This window comes from Protopterus annectens, chromosome 1.part1 (genome assembly GCF_019279795.1).
Source record: "Protopterus annectens isolate FY-2018-M chromosome 1.part1, PAN1.0, whole genome shotgun sequence".
Lineage (NCBI taxonomy): Eukaryota > Metazoa > Chordata > Ceratodontiformes > Protopteridae > Protopterus > Protopterus annectens.
In genome coordinates, this window is record NC_056726.1 from 1,966,073,503 (window position 1) to 1,966,099,942 (window position 26,440).

Below are 26,440 nucleotides of genomic sequence, written 5' to 3' on the forward strand. Positions count from 1 at the left end.
CTAACTTTTTTTTTTCTTAATAGGAGTTCCTGTGGAAGAAGACCGGCTCAAAGGAGGAAAGTTTGCCTAGTCTAATGTCTCTTGTCCTAGTTACCCCAAGAAGGATCTCCTGGAGTGTCTCCCAGACCTTGAGAAAATGGTTCCCCCAGGCCCATATTGGAGACTGGAGAAGCCAAAGAGGATGTGGCTCACCCTTGATCCATGATGGCTGCAAGGACTATAACAAAGAAAACTGGAGAGATAAGTGAATGGTCTAAGGAGCAACCAATGGCCACTGCAGGTTCATCCAGCTTAGTCCGTCACAATGGTAAGGACTCCTTTGTAAGTGATTTTTCTCTTTCTAGGTACTTCTGGAGAAGAACCAGCAGGACTGGAGTAAGTATCTATGCCACAGCTGAGGAACAGTAAAGTAGTAAGCATTGCTGCAGCAAGTCGGTTAGAAGGTAAGCTGTTCACAAGTAGCATGGGTAACACTCAGGGCCCTTTCCCAAGTCCAATCACAACAACAAAGCAGGACACAAATTCCTTATCAGTATCCCATTAAAACAATTAAACACACTGGTAGAAAAACAATATGGCAGGTAGGTTGTCACAAAGTGAGCATAAGAGCTACATTACAACATATGCTCCTGCCCATCCCTACAACAACACTTTTTGTTAAAAAATTTCAGTTTAAGCAAACAGTACATACATTCTCACAAAAATAGCACCAATTAGTTTAAAAGACACTAATACCCAATACTAGGCTTCTTAAAGGGGAAGAACTGTTTTTAGTGAAAAAAATAAAATGTATGTTACTTTTCCTAAAAGGGCAATAAGTTCTGAGTGAAGGAGTCCCCCAGTGAGGACTCATCTACCAGAAATAAAGCTCTTAGCAAACTCTTGCTCCTATAAAGCCTGGGAGATGCTTATTCTCAAGAAAGTAAGAACGTACTGAAGAAATCTTCACTCTGACTGCTTATTTCACCTCCTTGGGATTAGCCAATCAGCAGTCACAGTCAGAGTGAAGGTGTGGGAACCACAGCTTTTTGACGCTGGCAAATTGTTGTTTTCTAGGCAGGCAATCAACCTATATAGCCCAAAGACTACTGTAGCAGTGAGAATGATGAACATCTGCATACACAAGCTACTCCAGCACAGCAGACACACATTCTCATATCTCATCATCCTTACTATCCCATATACTTGTCCTATACAAAGTAAAAAGAAAAACAGGTCATAACTGTACTGCTCTAAGAGAACAGGTCAGACACATATACCACACATACACCCCTTTAAAAGTACTCCGTACTTCTCCTCTTCTGCAGAGAGATATATACCAATCCTGGGTCTCAACAAACACTACTCAGAACTGCTTCTACAACTCCTTATCACTCTTACCTTTAATGCTAAGTATACCAAAACTGTATCCTTTAACTGTGGAAACCTTAACAACAAAATAGATCAAATTTAACCCTGACACACACACACAACAATACTGACACAGCTGCACAGTAACCAAAACCTGGCTGAAACCACATGCAAATACACACACATACTTTAATAGCTATAACTTTACCTGCTTAGGTGTGGAATCCAGATAGATGGAGGCTGCCTGAATCTAATCAGGACCACCATTAACAACAAAACGACTGCCACCTCCTCCACAACAAACAACTTCAAACCTAACTGGCTAATTGCAGACATTATACTACCTAGGAAATTCCAAATAATCCTAGCTGTAGTTTACTTTCTCCAACCCATCTCTATGGCAAACTTCAAACACGTTATGCAAACACTCCTAGATCATCATCCAGCCTAGTAAACATGCATTAATTCTAGGGGACTTCAACATCAACTTTCTTAGATATAATATGCATGACTTTTATAGCTTCCTCTCAGAGCATTAACTGTACCAACTAACTACAGAACACAGAAGACCCAATCAACTTCAACCACTACCCTAATCAGACAATCATATCAGACATATCATGACCAACATTTATAATCAGTTTTAGTACACATCCCCAAAAGTTAAGTGACCACTATAACATTATTTAATCCTTTAAAAAGCAAAACCCACCACCAATCCTATACCAACATCCAATCCAACAACATTACCAACTCCCAAGATGAGGACAATGCTATTGAAAATATTAACTGGTCAATGCTGTACACCATTACCGATATCAACAAATCAACTACTTTCTCATTACTAAAGCCCTCTACAATGTACATCATTTTTTTTCCAAAATAACTTAGGCTAAGAAAAGCAACAAATCTCTCATGGCTAACTCCATACCTCCAATGATTTCTCATGGAAAGTGACAATGGGGACAATGAAAGTGGGTGGAGGGTGGCAGACAATATAAGAAAGATTTCTTGGCCAATGGCTGTTAACTTATCAAGAATGACATCTTCACTTAACTCCCTGAAAATTATATTACTTTTCCTCGAATGACCTTCAAGTCCATCATAGCAATTTTAAGTGCTTCTGCCTTCCTCCCTAACAGGTTCAAAGGTAGTTAGAAGGCACAGGGTCCAGGAGACCACTGAGGAGCGCCTATCTTAATTTACAAATTGCTGAGTACTGACTAAGTGACTTGCTCAGTGTCACGGGGTTGGCAAAGAAAGACTGATGGAATCAAACTCTGAAAAAGAAGCAGCAGCTTATTAGCAGGTCATTGCCTTAAACTTCTGTGTTAATTGCCCTAACTGGAAAATAACATCAGTTCCTCCACAATACATTTTAAAACTCTGGTTATACAAATTTGGTTGGAAATGAGATAGTTAACTGTATTTAATTTAATTATCCTTCGTTGACCAGTTTATTCCAGCTAGGCTAGTGGCCTCTTTTCAGGGGAGATCTAAGGGAGTATTTATACTAGCAGGGGAATTTGACTTGGGCATCAGGGAACTTCCCATATTCTTTTCAATAGGTGCTATGGCATCTTTAAAATTTGACTGCAAGGAGGAGACTATTAGTGAAATGCATTTCTTCCTGGTTTCTGCTATTGCCAGAGAAAATATCCGGCAGGAAATTGTTTGATTACTTGTCGATCCATTTATGGCTACATTTTGTTCATCAGTCTGCAATTACACTGACAGCTTCAGAACTAAGTTTGAATTCCTCAACTCCTCGCCACAGTGAATCTGGAGGGCAGCCCAAGGATACTACAGTTGACTCTGTATGCTTTTTCTTGCTCTCCTTAACTTCCAGAAAGTACAAAGGAAATTTGAGAAAATCTAACATTTTAACTTTGTACAACTCTAAGGTAGTGGTTGTATGTCTACCTCTCTGGTCATTCTAAACAGACAGAGAGAGAGAGAATTATGAGAATCCATTAATGTCACTCAGTGTCCTGTACTGGCAACTTGACATCTCATAAAATCATCCAAAGCAAATTTCGAGAGCAAAATAGCTAAAGACTCAAAAGAAAATCATAAGGCCTTCTTTAGCTATGTTAGAAACCTGGGAGGAAACTCCCAGATATGCTCAGAGCTAGTTCAAAATGATGTGAAGATTACTGATCCTACAGACATTGCCAACATACTGGCTGACAGGTTCAGTGCAAACTTCTCCCCTCCCCAAAAGGAGAGATATCTATACCAAACGATTGCAGCCCCCAAACATCTCCAGCGCCCAAGTGAGAACTGCTCTCTCCAAAGCAAAAAACACAGCATCCATGGGACCTGATGGTGTCCCCGGCTGTGTGCTCCATGAACTCAATGAGGAATTAAACCCACAGCTAGGACAGCTGTTTAATCAAAGTCTTACCTCTGGATACGCCCAGGAGTGGCGCACTGCAACTGTGGTACCACTTCACAAAGGCGGTGCCTCCACCGACCCTGGAAATTACCGCCCATTAGCTTGACAAGCCTTATCTGCAAAGCCATGGAGAGGATCATAATGGACCTCATAAATAAAGACATAGGGAATTTGCAGACTTTGGATCCAACCCAGTTTGGCTTTGTCAAAGGCAGATCATGCCTTTTAAACTTGGTTGACTTTTTCGAAACAGTCACCAAAGCCATTGATGAGGGAAAGGCAGTCCATACAGCCTACCTCGATCTGGCTAAGGCCTTCGATACAATACCCCATTCGGGTATCATTGAAAAACTCATCAGCTTAAATGTCAACCCATACATCACAAGATGGGTTGCAAACTGGCTGAGTGACAGAACCCACAGGGTCAGAGCTGCTGGCGCCATGTCAGACTCAAAGCCTGTCACAAGTGGTGTCCCACAGGGCTCAGTCCTGGGCCCACTCTTGTTTGGCATCTACTTTTCCGAAGTACAAGCAAACACAGGAGGGTTATGGCCGACAAAGTTTGCATATGACTGCAAACTGGGCGCCATAGTAGAAAACACATCTGACACAGATATCCTTCAGAAGGGTCTCACAGAAACGGATAACTGGTGCCAGAGCCACGGCCTAAAGTTAAATGCCAAAAAATGCATAGTCATACCCTTCGGGAAAAACAAGGTTACCCCTAGCTACCAAATAGGTGGCAATCCACTGAGCACAGAAGAAGTTATCAGGGACCTGGGGACCCAGGTTGATAGTAGTCTGTCATTCGACACCCATGTAGCTAAAGTAGTTAGGAAGACCTTCTACATTGCCCACCTTATCATGAAGGGATTCTCATCTAGATCAAGGGAGGTCATAGTCTCCCTTTACTCATCACTCATCAGACCAATGATTGAGTACAATGCCCCATTCGGAATGTATCTGACCCGACACTTGCAGCAGCTGGAGAGGCCACAAAAGTTCCTCACCAAAAGGATAAAGGGTCTCAAAAATCTGTCCTATGCTGCCCGACTGAAAGAACTCCAGCTCTATTCAGTCGCATACCGCTTGCTCAGAGGTGACCTTTGCCTAACATACAAGGCCATGTCAAACCCAGATTTGATGAATATGCTTCACCTCAAAAAATCTAGATCCATCAGAGCCACAAGGGCGGGAGACTTAAACCTTGACACGGCTATTAATAGGACGTGCTGGAGGGATAGATTCATCACCCAAAGACTCCCTATGCTGTGGAACAAAATCCCGGTACATGTGAGGCAGAGCACCTCGCTGGCCTTGTTCAAGAGAAATCTTGACCAATGGATGGGAGATCGCAGATATACCCCAGGGATTACCTCAGTGTCACTGCTCGACAGAGGCACAGCAAAATAATGGGTATAGTTCCCCATACTAAAGGGGTGGCGTAAGCCACAAAACGATGGGCTAGGCTTGTAAATGCCCTCGGGCAGATAGCCTAGTATGAACCTATGAACCTATGAACCTATGACACCAAACTGCATGGGCAAAGGAAAATAAATCCTGTGTACTGTATACTAGTAATGCAAAAGTTTACAAAATTACAACAATAAAGAATATAAACTGTTCCAGTATAATACATACTAGCAGCACAATTATTCACAGTACTAAAAATGACAAAATCATATACACTCATTGCATCCATTATATAATTTATTATTGCACAAATGCTTACTGGACCCACAATACACATTACTAACAATAATGACAAACATATATTCAGTCATTGCATCTGTAATGATGGACCTATAGAGCATACACATTGAGTAATTTGTAGCATCAGAAAAAGAGAAAGGGAAAAAAATCACTGATCAGTTATCCATGCCACACTAGTTACTTGAATCCTTGTGTGAGTAAGGACAATTATTTTTAAACACTTGCAACTTAACAATTCCAACCCTTATGATGCCATCAGATCTATCTAGCGAACAGAAGGGATTTCTGCAGCTAAATAAGCAATTTGTTACACTGCATACTAGGAAATCCTCCACAGGTTTATTTATAATATGACATTGTTTCAATCTAACAAGTAGCAATTAAATGCATTTTATTTTTTCTTATTCTCCTCACCTTTTTATATACACTTAATGGCAGTATTTAATGGAAGAAAGTTTTCTCTTTCAATTACAACTATAGAGCTTCAAAACAAACTGGCTGATATTTACTACCTTTCTAAAATGTAGTCCAGAAAGGGCTGAGACAAAATCCCAATATATCTCAGTTGACCACTACTATAGTTGAATGGAGATGCTAATCAAGCTGCAAGCAATTCCCGAGGCATCTCAACCCTTTCAAGCATCAAAGGCTGTTCTTCAATGAATACTAGTCAGAACTGCTTAAACAGCAGCTTTTAACAGTATGATGCATGTTGTCAAAAAGATTCCTGTCCAAGTTACTGGGACCGCTGTCTTGCTTCAAATTATTAAAGCAATGAAAAAGTCTGCATCTCTTGAATCAGTGCAGACTTGCTCTCTCTCATTACCTGCTGCACCAGAACATGCACTTGCGAGGAGATGGTCATAACCTTAGATTCTAAATCCCTAAAGTCAAGACCTTCAATGCTGAAGCAAAGCCAAGCTTCAGTCATTTTCACCTTCAATTACAGGAAACTTGCAGACACCATTTTCAAAGTACAAAAAAAAAATTGAAGTCCCTCTTTCTCTTCCAGGCTTTCATTAGGAGACAGAATCCACAGTCACCATTTCTCCTCATACCAAATGTCAAATGACCACATTTTCTTCTTATTAAAAAATAAACAGATGTATATTTCACTAGATGTATAGAATTTACATCCTTTGTTCCTTTTAATGAAATAGAACTGTTACTGCATTACACAATTTACAGTTGCCAATCTACTTCTTTGAAAAGCTGAATTATCTCACTACATGAAACTGTGCGATGTAATAGCTTTTTAAAAAAAACTGACTATTTATGTAGAAAATCTATCCAACCTCTGCAAAGTGTGCTGAGGCAGAGCTGCTACTGTCTTTTTTCATTCTTTTTGTCTGACAGCATACTGAAGCAGAGCTGTAGCTGTCATTTTCTTTCCGTTTTCCTCTGATTGTTATTTGGACTTCTAAAATTTTCCAAAGTTTAGAATTTCCAAACAAAGTTTTCTGGATCACAGACTTGCAAGGACTTTGTTTTCATCCTGAGGCTTCATTCATATAAAATAAGTTGCTGGAAATGAAAGCAGATGCAGTTAAGAGTTTTCTATATGGAACATTCTGTTATATTTTCCCTATACACTACAATGCTGCCTTGCATGTATAAACAGAGCTTTTTAAAAGTAAAGGATTAGCATCTGTTCATTCATAAATACTTATTGCTGAAAAGTATTTTATTAATGAAGGATTAACTCATACTATTGGTGTGATTGTTAATAACTGCCCCATTTGAAGGGAGACTGCTTGGATAATAGCTATTATAATTTAATGTTGGCTCACTGGAAGACTGTCCAGAAACTGAGATCTTGGTATCAAGTTAGCTACTGGAAGATCCAAGGACTCTGATTTCTAATGAGATGTTAAACTGTTGCCCTAACTGCCTGAGTTGGCTGGAAATCAGGTAATTATAAAAGGTCCCACAGCACCTTTTAAAAACAGCAAGGGAAGTTTCCTAATTGTCAGTGAAATATCCTCAGTCAGTATGAATAACACCTTAGATCTCTCCAAAAAAAGAGACTGCTTGCCTAGTAGGACTAACCTGGTCAATAAGATAAATCTGACTCAATGCAGCCGTATCATGAACACAAGAAAGGGTTATCAACACCGGACAGGTATCAGCAGTTCCTCATGGAAAACACTGTGAATGTGTGTGTATGAAAATATTTATGGCTAAACCTCAGCTACTTGCTGATACACATGCACAAGAAAGCAATGGACTTAGATGGAGACAGGAAAGTCAGTGATTATAACCCTGTTCTGTAGCGGATGGTGTAAAGTTTATTTGGGTGTGATAAATACTTGTCATAATAGGTGCCAGAGGTGCAGATTTTGGCTTCACACCCCCCCCCCCCCCCACTACATTATTTTGTAAAATGGTGCGATTCAACCCCTATCCATCCGTCACACTATTGCTTAACAACAGGGTGGGGACTTAAAACCCATACCCTTGCTTCTGATACTTTTTATGGCAGCAGTGGAGGATATAATGTCCATATTTCTCTGCTGCTCACCAAGACATTCCTCATCAGATTGTTTTAGACTCCAACTCTAAAGGAGTCAGTGTCAATGTCACAGCCCTTGTTGATTTATGGGACCTCAGTGTAAAATTATTTTTTTTTATTTTAGTCAGCCGCAGTGATGCAGTGGTTAGCATTGTCGCCTCACAGCAAGAGGCTCTCAGGTTCGATTCTCAGCTGGAGTTCCTTATGTGTGGAGTCTGCATGTCCTCACTGCAATCAAATGAACGGTAAAAGACATGCAGGTAAGTGGGTGAGTCTGTGTGTGCGCCTTCTCTGAAGGCTGGGCGCCAGACTTGCAACTCGGCACCATAAAATCCACTGCCAGTCATAAGCGGACCAGTGATCTGCTGTGGTGACCCCTAACCAGGAAAAGCCTAAAGACCTCATTTATTTTTTATTTTACATTTGTTGACCGGGTTTGTCCAACTGAGCTGAACAGCCCTTTTTCAGCAGAGGCCCAAGGAGAAAAGCTCCAACATATTTTACAATCTTCATTATACATAAGCATTGAATAGCAATGTTACAGAATTTTTACAAGGCAGTTAGTAGTGATACACTGTTATACAGTGTCTATAGTCAGGAGTACAGCTAACACCAAAATAAGTGACTTATAGAAAGACAATTGTAACAAATACCAGAAAATTCCACCATAAAATCCACTTTATTCGACCATTAAGCACTTTCGTAGGAATGTAACAAAATTTCTTCAGAATGGATAAAAATGCTTCACACGCCCCTCTTTAAATATGCCTCCCATATCAGATCACATGACTGAAAACACAGCTGAACAAAATGTGAATAAAATTAAAAAGACACTGAAAGATATAAAAACATATAAATGAAAAAATGTTATATAAAAACACTAATTGAAATAGGAATTTGAATTTATTCATCTAGCCAAAAAAATTAAATAGCATATTTAAAACGCTAAATATAATCAAACATAATAAAACATCTGGTGTTGGTTCTTGGTTTGTGTCTGATTTTTAGGAGTATAGCTAAACTACTACAAGATCTACAAGATATATAAAAAGGAACAATAGTAATTTTTTTGAGTAAGTGGTTACAAAAAACAGTTTTGTCAAAATGTAGTTGCATGAATGCAAGACAAATTACTATAGAATACCTCTCTGAGGTGATTAGCTTTATAGGTTTTAGAAGACAGTAGATAGGGTAGTCAAGGAAGACTAGAGAGAGCTTGGGAGAAGAGTGAGTAATGGGTAGGAGGTAGATTAAGGTATGGGAAGTGGGAGATGTTTAGGGAGAGAGATTGCAAAGGCAGGACTAGTGACTTTTAAAGTACTCTTCAGTGGCTGCCTTAAATTGTTTAGGATGTGTAACATTCCTGATTTCTAGTGGAAGCTTATTCCAGGCAATAGTGGGGTGATAGCTGTACATGTAATGTCCAAATTTAGACTTGGGTTTGTAGATTTGTAGTAGGTCTTGGTTAGAGCTACGGAGTGGTCTGGAGAGAGAATAATGGGAGATTAGAGGGGATAGCATAGGGCAGTAGGAAGGCTGGTCAGGAGCGGCCTTAGGTCAACTAGTGCCCTAGGCAAAAGAGCTCCACGGCACCCCCCCCACACACCACTCTGTGCCCCTATCCTGGTCTACCTACACCAAATAAATACTAGAAAAGTGCCAGAACATGCCTAATGCATAACAATGCCTAAGGCCAGCTACGAGGCTGGTATAGGATAGAATGAAAGATCTGGAGCTGAGAGAGGAGAAGCTGGTGGGGCAATTCAAGCCAGTTTAGGTGTTTTAGAAGACTGTAATGGGATTTGTAGGTTTGTTGAGCAGCAAATCTAGCTACCTTGTTGTAGGTAGATTGGAGTTTGGTCAGGAGTGATGAGTTGAGCTTTGTTAAAATTTGAGAGCTGTACATTAGACTGGGTAGAAGGTAAGTAAGAGAGAGAGTAACCTTGGCTTCAGAAGTAAGGAATTTCTTGTTACGATAAAGGAGCCCTAGCTTTGAATGAGTCTTCTTGATACAGTTATTGACATGCAAGTCAAATTTAAGCTGATCGTCGAAGATGAACACCTAATAGTTTGGTGCTGGATTCTACCTGAATGGGAGTGTTGTAGTATGGAGGAGGAGGGTTTAATATTGTTGAATTTATTAGGTAGGAAGAGTAACAGCTTTGCTTTTTTAGGGTTAAGGCTGAGCTGGTTGTTGGAAAGTCATGTTTCAACTGAGTTGACAGATGCCTGAGTAGCTGAGAAGAGCTCAGTGGGAGAGTCGGCTATGTTGATGACAGTAGAGTCATCTGCATATTGCACTAAGGATGACTGAGAACAGGAGGTATAGAGCTGATTAGTAACGATATTAAATAGTAAGACCCTAGGATAGACCCTTGAGGTACACCCATTTTGACAGGGAGAGGAGGGGGGAGTCCAGAGTGGCATCTCACTGATTGAGATATATCCGTAAGGAAGCTGGAGAACCATGCAACATTATCAGAGGAGAAGTTGAGGTTATGCAGTTTGTGCAGCAAAAGGGAATATGAGACGGTGTCAAAAGCTTTTGAGAGGTCCAAAAAAGGCAGGAAATAAATTTATGGTCATCCATGGCTACAGAGACAGTGTTGAGGAAGGATAACAGAGTTGTAGTGGTGCTATGTTTGGGTATGAAGCCATGTTGAGTGGCTGTAAGCAGATTTTCCTGTATTATGCACTGCATAACTTGTTTATGAATACATTTTTCTATTATTCTGGAGAAAGGGGAGGGGATAGTGATAGGTCTAAAGTTAGAGATATCAGAGGAGTTACCTCCTTTGTGTATGGGTAGAGTGTATAATTGTTTCTAGATGTAAGGGACTTTAGATTCAGAGATAGAGCGATTAATTAGGATAGCTATAGGGAGAGCAAGAGAGTCAGCTGCTAGTTGAAGAAAAGTGGAAAGAATATTAATATTGTCTGCTGATGCTGAGCATGGTTTTAATTTAGAGAGTAGAGTTTTGATGTAGCTAGTAGGTACAGGTTTGAGGGAGAAGGTATTAGAGGAGATAGTATTAGGAGCAGATTCAGAATAGTTGGAGGTATTAGTAGTAGAGAAGTTTGGGTTAGGGTTGTGTAGTTTAGATACTGAGTCAATAAAACAGGTACTGAAGTGAGTAGCTGTTTCTTCAGGTGTCCTGTCTGGGCATGGAATAGGGGAGCTGGGATTACCAGGATGTAATGTTTGGTTAAGAGAGTTCCAGAATTTTTTTTAATTGGATCTAAGGGCTGTGGGAGGTTTGTTATAGAAGTCCTTTTTATCTTTGATTATTTGTTTTTTTGTCAGATTTCTAAGTTCTTTATATTTCTGTAAGTCTGCAGTGAGCTTAGTTTGTGACCATTTTTTCCATGATCAGTGTCTAGTTATCATAAGGGTATGAGTGGCATTTGATATCCATGGAGATATGTTGGACTTAGTGCTGACTTTGCGAGGGGAGCAAGTGAGTCTAAGATGTTAAGGAAGGTGGAGCTGAAAGCTAGGACTGCTTCATCTAATGGGAGTTGGGCAAGGAATTTCCAGTTTACTTTAGAGAGGAGGGCATTAAAGGTTTCTGGATTGAAGTTATAGAGAGTTTGCGACAGGTAATAAATCAATGTGGTTCTGAGCATTGGGGAGTAAACCTAAGCACTTTTTTAGGGGAGTGATCGATTAGGGTATTTGGTAGGGTTTCAGGGTTGTGGTATTTGGAAGGATTAGATACAAGTACACAGTCAATAAGAGTGCTAGACGTGTGAGAGTTGTTTGTATGTTGGGAGATTAGGTGTGTAAAGCCATATAAATTAATATGAGTATAAGAGTTTGGATTACTTAGAGTTTACCAGTTAATGTTGACATCCCCAAGGAGGATAGTTTCATTGGGGATGTGTTGTGAAAAGTATGAGAGTAAATTTTCGAGCAGAGGAATGTTGTCCCCTGGAAGAATATAGATGGCTGCTACTGTGATAGTGGTGTGGTCATTAATTTTAATGTTAGCGTTCAGCAGGAGAAAAGGATGGGATTGGTTTCATAAGACTTGTAAGAGTGAGGTAATTGGAACAGAAGATGTCTATGCCACCCCCTTTTTTTTGTTTTGGCGATCTAAGCGGAGTATATTATAACCAGGGAGGAGAATGTATTTATCAGATGTTTGGGGTTTTAGCCATGTTTCTGTTAGGATGATGGCATCAGAGGTGTGGATGGCTATCCAGGCATGGATTTCACTAACATTGTTTAGAATACTACAAGTGTTCATAGATTAAAAGGTTGTATGTTTGTTTGAAGAGGATGAGTTTATTATGTGGGGAGAGGTAGAGTTATTCAGGGTGGGGTGATGGATGTATATCTCCTGATAAAAGCAGGGCTACAAGGAGGTGGTAAAGTTTGAATTTAAGTGGGTAGTAAGTCGATTGCTTAGTCTTGGTTTTAGATGCTAGAGAGTGAGGGGGGATTTTGATTTTAGGCAGAGGTGTGTTCATGGAAAAGATAGATGAGCAGATTGCAAAAAAGTACTGTGATGATGAGAAGCTGTTAGCATGGGGATTAGTGGGATCTCTATGGACAGGTGGTAACTGAGCAGTATATGATGCAAGCATAAAATGGAGAAATATTGGAGGCAAGAGTAGAATACAGAAGGTTGCAATGGCCATGGCCCGGTAAGTAGTGGGTAAGGGACTAGGAGTGTTCGTTGTTGGACGTGTGGAGAGTTTAAGTAAAATTTTGGTGTACTAGCCTCTAGAGGGAGTAGCAGATTCATAGAAGGCAGGAGGATTTGCAGCTGGTAAACTACTTACTGATTAGTAGGGGAGGGGTAAGTTGTCAGGATTCAGCATCAAAACTCCATTTGCTCCAATGCTTGCATTTTCAGCATAGATGCTGGTGTTGATTTTACTCTGACAAACAGCTTCTCACCTATGAAGGTAACCTTGGGTCCGATGCTCTGACTCAAGGTCATGACACTGATGCTGGGCTTTATGTTCTTGATAAGAAAATGTGTGCCACTGCTCCTAACATTTGAGTGCTTAGTCTGGATTTCCTCAAGGCAGATATAGTTATTAGTACCTATCTCTACTCTGAGCTAACCCATTGTGCATGCTCCAATGCATTACTCTGGTTTGATACCATCTGGATCTTCTAAACCAGGTCAGAATACCAAGTCATCTTAGGTCTCATAAAACATTAAGAAAAGGAAAACTGAAGGCTTTTTCCAGCTCTGTCATACCTTTTCAGGACATAAAAGAAAGTCTTCCACCTCTTCAGACTATCCTCTACTGAAGGTGTCAATCAATACAAAACATATCCAAACATAACCACCACCTTTCACTTTTACTTTGGCACTCCCCCTCAGAAGACCCTAACATCATAGCTAAAACCCAATCAAGTACTCTCCTACAATTATAAGACCACTTCCCCAAAATAAAAAGATTTAAATGTTATAACCCTGTTTTACCTCTTAACTAAAACAGCCAACAAAACTAAGGGAAAAAATGGAAAATACGGAAATCAAATCTACCCACTATCAAAGAATCCCATTACAAATCCTCAGAAACTTAACTAAACAGTCAGTTAGAAGGAACAAAAGCTTAACTACACATATGCAACCAAAGAAACTCATTCATTCCCAAAGCACTTCTGGAATGAAGTAAATCTAATCATAGGCAGAAAGTCCCCGAACAATCCCTCCCCCTCTAGACTAACAATGTGGTAAATCAAACTCTCCTCAATGACATTTACAAAAAATTCAGTAGCCTCCCACCCATCAGTAACTAATCCCTTCCTTCCAAAATTATCACCTCACCAACACCATACAGCCCGTTCTTCTACTTTAGACACCTAAAACAAAAGGAAATTATTGATCTTCTAGTCATCATCAAAACTGGTTCTATCCTGGTTCAAATAACTTGACTACCATGGCTCCTCAGACTGCAGGGGCTTCTGGTGAGGCAGAAGTTAAAGATGTTTGTATGGGGGAAGGGATCAAAACACTATGCTACAGATCTGGTAAACAACCATAGTCAAACTCTAACTACTGCACTGACTTCTGCCTCATCTCTAGTCTCCCAACTTTAGACAAGACACTAGAAAATAGTTTACACACTACTATCCCATTACATCCAACAGAATCACATTGTCTCCTACAAACAGCATCTTTTTGCGCAAGACTACGACAACTCTCAGGACTCTCACTGACACTATCTTACTCAACACAAGTAAGTAAGGCACCAGTGAGATGTCATTTATCAATCTAACAAAATCATTTGATTTTAATAACTACTCTACACCTAAGATCACATTATGACATAGAGATCAGTAGAGATTCCCTTCCACGGTTCTAGGATGTCCTCAATAGGACACTTCAAGACAAAAACTGGTTATTCACTTTCAGACCCTTCCCCCATCTCCTTAAAAGTTTCCCCTCAAGGCTCCATTCTCTCCCTGTAATCATCTCTTTCTTCAGAAGTAAACTTCCTTCCAACCTTCCCCATCTCCCTCTTCTCCTCTGTGCAGATAACATGGTCATCTACAGATCCCCATCTAAACATCGAATGTTCACAACAGCGAACATTATAACATCAAACCAGGGATACTGAAAACCTGGGATATCAAACAAGAAAGACTGTCAGTGTGCAGGATCATGGTACAGTGGGGATTAGGGTTTTACTCCTGGGGGCGTGCTGTCCTGCAAAACAGCAGGTTTTGTGTTTCTTGTGTAGGTTTCAATGTCCCGGGTTTTCAGTGTTCCCAGTTCAATGTTATAATGTTCGTTGTTTAGCTAGGGATCCAGTCATTTACAGGTCAAATCACTTCCACAGATTAATCCAAACTCAGTTACAGTCAAATGTCCACCTTTTTATAAATGGCAAATCAATTGCAACCTAACCCATGCTCTTTGGTACCAGTCAGAGACACTAACTGTCCTGCCAACCTTAACATCGCAGACCTGGACAACTCCATTACTAAAACTACAACCACTTTCAAATGCCTGGGTCTCTGATTAGATCAATTTCTCAGTTTCAGGTTGGATATAGAAAAAAACATGCCCTAAAACTAATTCTCCTCTTTTCTGGGACAAAAAAAAATCTCAGCTTTTCTCAGCCCTTCTGGCCCAACTAGAGAATGGTCTTCCTCTCTCCGCCTCAGGCCAATCAAAACACCACTACTCTACAGACCATATCTAACTCCAAATTAACGACCAACTCTTTACCACAAGCAAGCCACTGCCACTTACTCAGCAGCAAGACATAGTGGCTCCCCGTCAAGCAAAGAGCAGACATGCTGCCAAAAAACTAACTCTTTAAACTATTATGTTTACAATCATATGTCCTGCTTTTTGCTAAACTCCATGGAAAAAAACTACAATCTATGTCACTTCACTTACTACAATCTATGTCACTTCACTTAATGTGCCTCCTCCTCCTCCTCCTCCCTATTTACTCCTAAATGCTCCTCCTAAGTCTACAAAATATATTGTTTTCATAACTGGACCATCCATTTGGCAATCCCTTTCCACTCCCATCAAAGAGAACTCCAAGACAACTTCCTTTACACAAAATCTCAAAACTCACCTTCAAAAACAGGTCAAGTGCACTTGTCTTAAGAATGGCCACATAACCTAATTAAACCTAATTACCTCATCCTCATTTTCTCTCATCTTCTCCATACCTACTACCGTATTTCTCCCTTTTTCTGACATCTTCCTGCTAATACAAATTATATATAGCCTAAACATCAGATGCTCTTGTTCTTTATCTACAAATTGTTCAAATTCTCAACAATGCTATATCAGTCTAAATATATAATGATACTGTTTTTTGTGCATACTGTTATTTTTTTATATTGCTGTTATGTGAATACTGTCTTCCATCAGGGCTGAGCCTGGAAATGGTCAAGCCAAATAAGCGCACTACCCTAGTAAACAAATACTAATAAAATAAATAAAATATGCAGACAGGCTACACGCAAGGGAAAGAATACAGATTTGCCTGATAAATTTCTCACATCTGATCAGGAGACTGACAAGCAGACAGAATCACTTGCATCCTCTCTCAATTACTGTAAATCCAGAGGTCCTAGACATGACATTGTAGAGAAGGGGCATGCTCACTGATCCTGGGTCTTTCCAACAACAGACTGTGCAACAGACTCAAAAGTCAAAGTAAACTGTATTGTCATTTAGCCTACACAAGCATAATCTAAATGAAATTGTGTGCATCAGGCTCGAATTGAGAAGACATATACATACATACAATAATACATACAACGGATGTATATTCATCATTTCATATTAGACAGGTTATACATATTACCACAGTTTACCTTATCTATAATTTTCAGCAGCTGAATGATTTCTTATTGCACAAGTTCCTATTGCACTGTGTGATTCTCACATGATTAAGAGGATCTAGTTAGTATAATATTGCACATTCATTACCATCTATGTATTGTTTATGTTTAAAATCAGAAGTGTTTCTCATTTATTTGCACCAAAAGAGTTGGCTGTCCAATATTTTGTCAGTGTCCTGCTTTCCTGAGATTATTGCCAGAGTTCAAGTCTCTCTGCCTGAGAGAAGAAGCTGTTTCTGAACCTGGATGTTTTACAGCATGCTGTGGTATGTTCTGATGGATGACAAGCATGTAAACCATTCATAAGCAGGGTGTGTAGGATCCTTGATTATTTCTGTAGCTCTGTTGTGACATCGTGCTGTGTATAACTTCTGTAGTGCTGTAAGCTTGGAGCCCGTTATCTTCTCTGCCACTTTCACTATCCTTTGTAGGGATTTTTGGTCTTAAACTGAGCAGTTCCCGTACCACACTGAAAAGTTACATGTTAGAATACTTTCTATGGTATACATACAGAAGTTGGAGAAGATAGGGGGGTGGTAGACTTGCTTTTGTCAGTCTCCTCAGGAAATGCAGATGTTGATGAGCCTTCTTTACTATATGACTGGTGTTTATTGACCAAGATAGATCCTCCGCAATGTGAACCACCAGGAATTTTGTGCTCTTTACTCTTTCTATCATCTCATCATTAGTCATGAGAGGAGAATGAGTTGGCTGTGTTTTCCTGAAGTCCATTATGATGTCCTTTCATTTGTTGACATTAAGGTCGAGGTTGTACTTGGCAAACCAGTCAATCAGTGTGCTCACTTCCTCCTTATAGTCTTTTTCATCTCCTTTACTGATGAGGCCCGCGACTGTAGTGTGATCCGCAAACTTGATGATGTAGTTAGTGAGTAATCTAGCTTTACAGTCAAGGGTTAGTACAGTAAACAGTAGTGGACTCAGCACACAGCCGTGAGGTACTCCTGTGTTGATTGTGACCAGGATCTATCCAACTGTTTGGGTAGTCCCACCATTGGCTAACATAATAAAAGTAGCAACCAGAGTGGCCTTGAAAAATACTGGTATGGTAGCCTAATACTAAAAAAGTGAACCACCTTCTTTGCCCTCCCACAGATTGGAGGTTCTGGTCACAGACTCTAAAAATGGGCACTTAGGTGGTAGCATGGCAGCAGTGCTAAAGACCGCTCTTACACTGCACAGTCCTATGGTCAACCCACCAGATGTGTAGCTTAGGGTGATGGACCATTTACAGTAGCCCATCTAAAAATACTCTGCATTTTCTGAGGGCGTTTAAGTATGTGGCCCACAAGATGGAATTTCAAAGGTCTATGCTTGATAAGATTCTTCTAGACTATCAATCAGTTGTCTGATGCATCTATTAAAGAAAAGCTGATGTACCAACTTGAAATAGTTTCTGTTACTGAAATGATGTTGGCAATCTACAATGCAGCTAAAGTTTTTTCTTCCAGAGCGAGGGAATCCGGCTCATCAATGCACTGGCATACATGGTTCCATTTGGCCTTTCATCATCATGTGCCTACAGTGGTGAAGAAATCATTCTATGTTGCGCATGGCATCTAAGTCCAAGGAAGTCAATGTTCCACTGTATTCAGCATTCATCAGACCTGTCATTGAGTACAATGCCCCCTTTTTTATGTACCTAACTAGGTATATCCAACAACTGGAACATCCACAGAGGTTCCTCACTAAAAGAATACAGAGTGTAGGTAATATGTCCTATGCAGACCACCTGAAGACCCTATCCCTGTTTTCTGTCTCCTACAGAAGTTTGAGGGAAGATCTATGCCTGGCATACAGGGCATTGTCAGACCCCACTCTGATGGACCTCCTGCACAGCCACAAAATAAACAGCACCAGAATTACCCATTCTAAAGACTAAAACTTTGCCTGTGATATAAATAAGACCTGCTGGAGAGAGAGAAGTATGTGTATCCCAGAGACTACCTAGTCTATGGAACAGGCTCCCCATCCATGTGAAGCAGAGTTCCTCCCTAAACCTACTGAAGTGCAACTAGGACAATTGGATGGGAAACCGAAAATTCATCCCTGGTTTGGCACCTGTGTCTCTAAGGCAAACAAGTAACCTGTAAATGGTTCATCTCCCAGGCCCATGGTTACACTTATCAAGGGTATCAAAACTCGTCAGAGATTTGGGATGCATGGCTAGGTTTAAAAAAGGCCCTTGTGGTCATTAGCCTAGTAAACACCTATGAACCTATAAATAATTTGTTTTAATCCATCCCTCTATTTTCCTTCTGTTCTCCTCCTCTATTCACCACCCAAAAAGCCTGGGCAAAGTAAAACATACCGGTGTAGAGCTGCCAGTTGCTCTACTCTTCTTTATCCCTTGCTAGCCAGACCCCTAGGTATCTTATTTCATTACTGGACCATATTCCTGGGTATTGCCTTTCTAGATCACTTATGCTATTTAGATTTACATCTAATGCCAAAGTCTATGTTTATTCACCTTGTATCCCAAAAGCTGGCCAGAAGATTTTGGAGGAGTTGAAAAATGGATTCCAGTGGTAGACAAGGTCTTACCATCCTGCTCACTCCTGCTAAGCACTCCCTTGATTTTGGTCCAAATAAAGTGGAATTATCTTAAGGGGCATTTATGAAGGATGTCTTAAAGCTTTCTGAAATGTTGCAGAGTTGTATTGAGGCATGACATTGCATGCTAATACCTCTGCTAGCTGCTCAGGCCGTACCATCTGCTGCATTGGATTGCAGTCTCATGCAAACATTTGAGGATGTAGTGTAGCCAACTAGGTATCCACAGATTTCTGGATATCCAAAGATAAGTTACCCACCAGATAATTTGCAAGCTTCTCGATCAAATCCCTCTGAAAATGTGTAAGGTGTGCCATTATAGTTCAACACATGAAGAGAAAAACGTGGCTGAAGCTTATGTCCATTTCCCCAGTCTGTCCAGTGCCCCCAACTCCCTGTCAGGGGATGAAAAGAGGAACGTTTTTCAGGCAGTTCTTTTTTCTTGGCTGCTGCTACCACCATGGTATCTACAGGGGGGCCCTTGGCCAATTGTTTTCTTTCTTTGGGGACAACTAGAATTCTGTCCACTTTCTTCGGAATGGGCTCTACCACATTCGGTTCCTTCCAGGCCTTTTTGGGCGATAAGGTTGACTAAGGCATAGGGAGGAGGGACCACCCAGGACATTGAAGGGCCAGACCCAAAAGATTAGAGAAATACCGACTCATCAGAAGAGGTTTCATTCGACCATGTCCTCTCTATTTCATTAATTCGAGGTTGTCTGCAAAGGTGTCTTCTTTGGTGGGGGTCTTGGGGAGCCTTCTCCCTCATCTAAGTTGGTGTCTTCAATGACTGACTCAGGAGCAGAGTCAATATGCTTCCTATTACAAGAGCTCTTCTGGAGAATGTCCCTTGGGACTACTGAGGAAGACGCATTGGAGTCAGATGTGGAGCTCAAACATTGGATGGTCTTGAAGCTTATAAGATCTGTCAGTCCCTGTCTACCAGAATGAGTAGTAGTGGGGGGCAGTCTTCAGAGGCAGTCTAGATGGATCCAAACTCTGAGCACATACCAGTCATCTTGGACCAATCAAGGCCCTCTCCATGGCCTTGAAAGCTGACTCAGCCAATAGAGTTGAAAAACCACCTGAAAGAGCAGAATCGGTAGCATTCTTGACTCTAAGGGCTGACAGCTCCAAGGAAAACCTTAGAACCAAGCTGTCCAGGGCCAAAGGTCTAAGCAGTAGGGATGGCTCTGAAAACCTTGGGTTGACTCCCTTGTCAGTGCTCTGACACTGACACTCTGGTTCCAGGACTCCACTTGACCCAAGTGCATTGAGTTTGAGTGAGCGGGGGAAGATGTTGAAGCTGAAGTCTCCAGAGCTATTGGCTCCAAAGCTGGTACCATGCGATGGTTGGATCCAACGTGCACCAGCTCCAACAATGGAGATGGCAGAGGAAGCATTACAGTTGGGGTGGAAGGGAATGATCCTGGTCCTTTCCTATAGGACGGAGTTGGGAGAACTCCCAACTGAATCACAGTCTTCAAAAACTACCTCATTATTCAGTTGGCATCTAACTCAGTGAGATTCCTACTGGATTGACCAGATCTCGAGGATAAGGATATCAAAGTAAGCCTCAAAGGGATCTTCTGCAGTATAGATGAATGTTGTCTAGGCCTGACAGGCCCCAGAGAAAACAAGGTTTTCAGGGAGGTAGTCCAGATCCTAGAAACAGTAGGATCAGACTACCTCAAAACCTCAGGTGCTGGACCAGCAATAATCTAGGGACCTTTTCTCAAACTGGTCTGAGCTGTCTTCAGGTCTTTTTTCTAGACTTCTCTTTACATCTGTTTTTTTCCTTTTCATGCTCTCTCTTTTGACCTTTCTCTTCCCCTGTCTTTCTGTCTAAGGAAGGGAAAACAGAGGGTGCTTTCAGGTCCAAAGACATTTTGGACCCTGTGTGAAGAGAAGAAGCCCTTTTAAAATGAGTTTCTCCTTTCTTCATTGGAAGGCTCTGGTGCTAAATGCAGCACAAATCGAGTGAGAGTCCTGGATGTTGGAAGGCCCCAAACAGTAAAAGCACTGCAAGTGTGGGTCTTAAGGAGGGATTTTATGCTCACAAGAGGAACACTTCTTGAAGCCTGTAAACCTTTCCCACATTAGAAGTTGAAAATTGTAGCTATATTTTATAAAATCAAACAGCATGAAATCTAAAGCTATTTTAACTGTCATAAGTATTTTAAGCTAATCTAAGAAATCCAAAGTACCTAATAGTTGTCCTGAAAACACTCATGCAGCAAAATCTTGAAAACCACACTAATCTAATATTTTACTAATACAAAACACCAAGCACTACTAAAACCTGATCACTATAATAAATATTTGAAAAAGGGAGGAAAACAGTTTCCCTTATTATGAAATGGAATGAAGCTTTCAGTCCACACATCTGGTTAGGCAGGCAGCAAATGAGATCCGAGGTAATTCAGGCAGAAGAAGGGAAGTGTGGATAGGGAAGGAGTCACAGTTCTCAGATCCAAAGCTTTGGTATAAGGAGCCGAGGTCGGATCTGACCAGATCTGACAACCCACACGTTGAATCATATGAAAAAAAGACATTGGATCATAGATTAAATGGTAGCTTTCTTATACTTGCTGGAAATATCAAGAAAATGATAAAACAAGTAACAGGAAACACAGAACTGTAGAAAGCTTGGAAGTGCTGATCATCGGCATGATAGATGGACAGAAGGAGACGGGTGTTTTCAAGAGAGAGTTAGAGAACATTTTATCCAGTGACATTACAAAGATGCCAAGGTGTAAACTTATGGAAAAAATTTGGCTGGGGGTTGGTACACTGGTTAAGGTGATTGCCTCAGACACAAAGTACAGGGTTTCAATCCCACAACTGGGAGGAAGAATGGCTAGGCTTAAAATGTCCCACAGAATCTAGCTAGCCTATTAATTAGCTATGAGCCTATGGAAAGGAGCCAGAAGAAGCAAATAAGGTGTCATGAAATTGACTGACCACAAGAATATAATTTTGGTGATTCAGCAGGAATACAAAGGAATGAAGGAACAACATTAGTCTAAAAGTAAAGCTAGAAATGTTTGGATATATATGTATACTGAGTAAGAAGATACAGTCAGGAGAAAGAATAATTACTTTAATTACATCTCCCAAGGAATAAGAAAGGAAGGACTCTCTTGTATTCATGAAGAGCAACTTAGCTGCCTGCCCTGGCTTGGAAAATGATTATGTCAAAACTGAAAAAGCATATTGGAGTTTTTAGGCCAGGGTCAGTGATGATAGCCAGGCAATCCTGCAATATTCTTGTGCATTTTGAGACCTGGCATTTAAAGAATCAACTCATGTTTCTTTGACAGAATCTATTAGAAGTAAAAACACTGTCTTTTGATAATGACTTTGCAGTTCAGATATGTAGAAAATCTGCCCATTACATGACACAGAAGTTGAAATTCATGGGTTGTTATATGTGACCCTTTTTAAAATGCCCTGTTTTACTGTTTGGTAGGAAACTTGAACTTATCAGTTTGAGCAAGAAGAGATGAAAGATGATGTTATATGGGAAAAGTCTGAAGTGAGTGCAGTGGGACAATGCTTTCGGAGCTAGTGGGAAACTTGGAAGTAAAACTTCCATTTCTGTGACATTTCACTGCCACAAAGTTAAATCAGTTTCCTTGTATGTTTTTTTTTATGTGCTTATCTATTCTACAGGAAAACTGCTCACAGAAACTTGGCAGAATGAAATAGCAGTCAGTCTTTTTCACTTACGGTTTTATAATAATAGGCAACTCCTCTAATTATAACTGTTTATTGAGATTCTCTTTATCTTGTTGATATCAGTTTTATAAACTGCTACTGTGACATGCATGAGATTGGTATTTTTTATAGAAGATTTGATCACTAGATATATCTGAAATACTGTAGTACATGTAGGATATACACAAATGACCTTGGGATACCTTTAGATTGTGATAATCGTAAGAAGTGCAAGTACCTTGTTAAATGATGCAACGCAGTGAAGGTACAGAAAAAGTACACTGGAGTCAAAGTGGGCCTAGACTATATAAGGCTTAGATATAATATTTACTGGATTGCCTCCATGATAATTGTAAGTTTGCTCCACAGGATCAGCCTTCTGGTGCCCCTTTCTTCACCCAACTGACACATTTGTTCCTCTATTGGGGTGACAGTCCTCTGGGCCATTCATTCCCTTGTGGAGCTGAGAGGCATGCGTTAGGAATTGGGTCTGCACAAAGCTCCTGTAGACAGTCCTAAACCTACCCCTTTGGCAGCGTATGAGGTCTGTTGCAGCTGTCTCAAGAGATGCATGCATGATTCTGCTCATGAGTAACCTCCCAAACAAGCATTGCACTGCTTGCAATGCGAGCACACTAGGCTTCATGCTGTTAGTGATACAAGGCACTTCTGTAGGTGTCATCCATGCAGTGAGTTACTCTGCCTCCCTACCCAAAGAATGGTCAAGCTGGCATTGGTTGTTCGCTTCTGTCCTTGCCTGCATGATCGCTCAAGCACTCATGTTGCCAGTCTAACACAGGTCAGGATTGTATCTCTCTGTGCCATGGACCTGGAACCTTAAATGATAATATTAATGAAAAGGTAAAGAATTCAAATGCAGTTCCTCTGTATAACAAGTCACTGTTGGTCCTAGAGTCCCACATTAGCAGTTGCCAGCCTATTAATGGCAGTAACAAACATCTGTCAATAAATAGTGGAAAGGGATTTGAAGAAGTGTACATCCTCAAAGAAAAAAAGACACAGCCAGTCTTCTGTAGATAATGTTAGCACAAGAACTTCCCTCGACAAGAAATGCTTTTGAGGCAGCTGCCATGATGACTCAAGTTCAACCCCTTGCCCACCCCTATTAAAACAAGTAGCAGTATGCGTCATCGAGGAACATTATGAGACCCTGGTGATAGGAGACTCCATCATTATAATTATAAAATAAGAGCACTAAAATGAAAAGGAACAGGATGACTGTAACCTGTCTTAAGTGCTGTTAAATTTAGGGTAAAAAGGAAGCTATATTTAAAGTAAACTCTTCTTCTGTTCTATGCAAGCAAGTGGTAATAGCAGCATAGACAAAATATAGGGAAAGCAAATTATGAGGTTTACCTGAAGAAGTAACTAACATCATGAAATTAGCTTCGGAAAAGGGTATTACATTTACAACTGCAGATCCTGCCATCTTTCTCATCACCGTGTACATTAAGCATGTACATTAAACAGTGACGTTAGAAGCTATATTTTGTGGTGGGGCGTGGGGACATTCAGCAAACTAAAAGTGCTTCTGCTAAGACCAAATTTGCTTAGGCACCAGGGGAAATAAAAGTCTATAACGATGTACAACTAAAGTCTAGACAATTTTTTTAGAGCCATCTCTGAAAAAATATGCAAAGTTAAACCGGAATGTGTGGCCTCACTCCAGATGCATGTGCACAACGCACTAAGCCTGAAACTACAGTTATGTAAAATCTTAGCATAACAGTAGACATCCTTCTATTCACTGTTGCAGTATACATAACCTAAGGCATCTCCTGCCAAGGATAGCCCAAAGTCCGGCCAGTATAACAAAGCCTTCAGTAGTTATAGGTGTCGTATGTCATACACAGTACTCCCTGTAAAGGTGATATATGGATCCACATGCACAGAAATTAAAAAGCTCCAGGAGGAACAGAATATTCCTAGGGACAAGAAAACCATGAGCATTCAGAAGGAGAAGCTCCCCTTGGTCAGGAAGGCAAGAAAGAACAGGCTACAGGATAGGGGGCAGGAGGGTGATTGTGAGCAAATACTGCAACAGTGAAGAAAAGGACATCGACTGTTATGGTAAAATTTTACACAACTGTACTATGTCATTCCTACTACTGTTGCAGTATTCATAACCTGAGGAAGAGTACAAAAGCTCAAGAGGAGGCCTGAGAGGAGGACGGCATGGTAAAGCCCTCCAGAAACCCATGCAGGATAGCCCTGGCAGAGCTAGCTCTGGCCCTGTTAATAATATCCAAGTTGTAATGCTTACTGAAAGATGAACAGAGGACCAAGTAGTAACCTCAAGGATGAATTTCTACCCAGCTGCTTGAAAACAAGCACCAGAGGAGGCAACAGCCCTGATAGAATGAGCCTTTACTGATGAGGAAAGACATTTACTATGAAAAGAATAACAAAAAGAAATGCCCTAAAAATCCAAGAAAAGATTGTTTGCCTAGAAACAGCCAAACCCAATGACCTGAGATGAAAGAAAAAACACAGTTGTGTACACTTACCATAAATGTAGATGTTCAAATGTATTCACTGTTGCAGTCATCACACTTGGTTTTATCTGCCTGCAGGTAGCCCTCAGTCATTATCTGCCTGCAGGTAGCCCTCAGTCGGACAGCATATCAGAGACTTAGTATTTTTGCGTCGATTGCTGTCACTCCAGGACTACATTCAGCCTGTCAGGGGTATAAAAACAGGCAGCCAATGCCATTACATCAGTTTTTCTTGCCCCAAATGTCAGAAGCCCCCCCAAATAGGGAGCTAAGCTATGGTGGGAAAAACACCACCAGTAAAAAGTAAATACCAATACCAATACCCCTGTAAGGGATGAGTAATAGACATAGCCAGGAGAGAGAGAGAGACAAGGGGGCTGGAGGGAGGGAAAAGTACAGTTGTGTACACTTACCATAAATGTAGATGTCTGAGTATATTCACTGTTGCAGTGATCACATTTAGGTTATCTGCTTGCAGTAGCCCTCAGTCAGCCTGATTATTAAAGTTTTGGGTCCTGCATCGGTTGCTGTCTCATCTTCCATGATGTCAGGTAGTCAGGGGTATAAAGAATGCAGCCAATGCCATTACATCAGTTTTTCTTGCCCCAGATGTCAGGTGCCCCACTAATGGGAAGCAATTAAATATAAATATGCAAGGTTATACCTCCAACAAAAAAAGCAAATATACCAAAAAGATTTTAAGCATAGTAAAGGAGAATAGAGACATAGCCAAAAGAAGTTAGGGGGCTGGAGGGAGGGTAACCAGGACTGCAACAATGAATACACTTGAACATCTACATTTATGGTAAGTGTACACAACTGTACTATGTTCTTCGTGTTTCACTGTTGCAGTCATCACATTTGGGTAGATTCCCAAAGCTAAGGATGGGAAAAGGAATTTAGAAAGCATTAGGACCAGCTATAAGGCCCTGCAAGACTGCAGTGGCAAAACCAACTCTGGAGTTAGAGAAAATAGGCAAATGGTAATCCTTGGTGAAAGTATGTACAGAACTCCAGGTAGCAGCTTCTAGGATGTCCCTGGTTGGGACACCTCTGAGAAAGACTGTAGAGATAGATGCAGCCCTGGTTGAGTGTGGTCTTATCCCCTGAGGGATAGGTTTTCCATGGTGCTTATAGCAGAAATGAATGCAATGGCCTATCCATTTAGAAATGGTTTGCTTTGAAATTGCCTTCCCCTCTACCCCTGCAGCAAATGCCACCAGCAATTGTTCAGATTTCCTTTCATGTTTAGTCCTGTCCAAGTAAAATCTAAGTTGTCTGTGCACATCTAAGGAGTACAGTACCCGTTCCCCTTTGTTCTG

General features: G+C 40.7%; 1 protein-coding gene across 2 annotated transcripts in view; it reads right to left on the reverse strand.

Annotated features, from left to right (window-relative positions):
- BABAM2 (BRISC and BRCA1 A complex member 2) overlaps positions 1-26,440 on the reverse strand; it is a 2,993,168-nt gene that overhangs the window by 1,392,770 nt on the left and 1,573,958 nt on the right. The gene's annotated exons all lie outside the window — the stretch shown is intronic.